Source organism: Brachypodium distachyon, chromosome 4 (genome assembly GCF_000005505.3).
Source record: "Brachypodium distachyon strain Bd21 chromosome 4, Brachypodium_distachyon_v3.0, whole genome shotgun sequence".
Taxonomy (NCBI): domain Eukaryota; kingdom Viridiplantae; phylum Streptophyta; class Magnoliopsida; order Poales; family Poaceae; genus Brachypodium; species Brachypodium distachyon.
The window spans coordinates 30,752,246-30,753,447 of NC_016134.3; the positions used below are offsets into that span (position 1 = coordinate 30,752,246).

General features: G+C 47.2%; 1 long non-coding RNA gene across 1 annotated transcript; it reads left to right on the plus strand.

Annotated features, from left to right (window-relative positions):
• The first annotated feature begins 379 nt into the window (after positions 1–379).
• On the plus strand, positions 380–782 carry LOC112268929. The gene is made up of 3 exons (XR_002960476.1): positions 380–392; positions 484–561; positions 720–782. It is a non-coding gene; the product is annotated as an uncharacterized LOC112268929 (long non-coding RNA).
• The last annotated feature ends 420 nt before the right edge of the window (positions 783–1,202 follow it).

The following is a 1,202-nucleotide window of genomic DNA, read 5'->3' on the forward strand; positions in this document are numbered from 1 at the left end:
GAACTCAGGCCTAAACTTCTCTCACGCAAGCAACAACAGCAAGCTAATTGATTTCCGGTGAGACGCGCACGTACAAGCTAGCTAGCAAAATCAATCAAGCCAGCACTCACGCCAAGCCACACACGAAGATCAATTGATGGCCACAGGCACGCATCGTGCCTGTTTTTTTTCTTTTTCTATTTTCTGGGATTGAGTTACAGGATGCGGACTACACCCGTATTTATACACGGCCACAAGACCAAACTGAATACGACTAGAAATCTAACTCCTAAACCGACTAGAACTAGACTAGGACCAGAAAAGAACTCTATTCGGATTGATCCTATGCTTATATGCAAGGTGTTGGGAAAACTACTGTTTGTGCAAAACTCGCGTTCCATCTGAAGAATCTGGTACTTTCCTCAGCCTTTTGTTTCCAAGCATCTTAGTAGGACCTCAATATACGACAACCTGTGGATTACTTATACCAGAGTTAGGTTACAGGGGAAGAGTTGTATGCTGGTCGCTGCAGATGTCTACAGGCCTGCTGCCATTGATCAACTCACTGTACTGGGTGAACAGGTACTTCTTTGATGAACTTAAATTTAATGGTTATTTACTGGCTAAGAAAGTCTACGTGCCCTTGGATTGTTCTGAAACTGAAAAGATAAACCTACAAAGTTACACTCACTTTTTGAATGCTATACTACAGTTTCCGCTAAAGAACTGGGTGTTGACAGGTGGGTGTACCGGTTTACTCTGAAGGAACAGGGGCCAAACCTGCACAGATAACCAAGAATGTCTACTTGGGTGAATGTTGAACCCTTTGACCGGTGGCATTGCTCTCAACCTTCAGTGTGATGGTCTTGCCAGAGAGTGTCTTCTCGTAGGCCCGTTGTCTGGCCTAGCAGGGGTGGGCTTCCCGGGTTCTCCCTTCCCGGGAAGCGAACCTTGCGGGATCTCGGCCATCGCGACCCACGCGTCCAGCATCAGTGGGACCTCTAGCGAGACTTCCTCTCCCGTCCCTGCCAAGCGACATCCGGCGACACTTCCTTTCTTCCGTTTCTTGCATTTCGATAACGCCGTCAACTGTGCTCGCTGTGGCACGTGTTAAAAAAACACCCGACAAAACATCTATATGCCGAGTGTCCTTTTTTTTTGCCATGGGACTAGGTGTACGTGATTTTTTGCCGATTGCCAGATCAAAAGCACTCTCGAAGGTC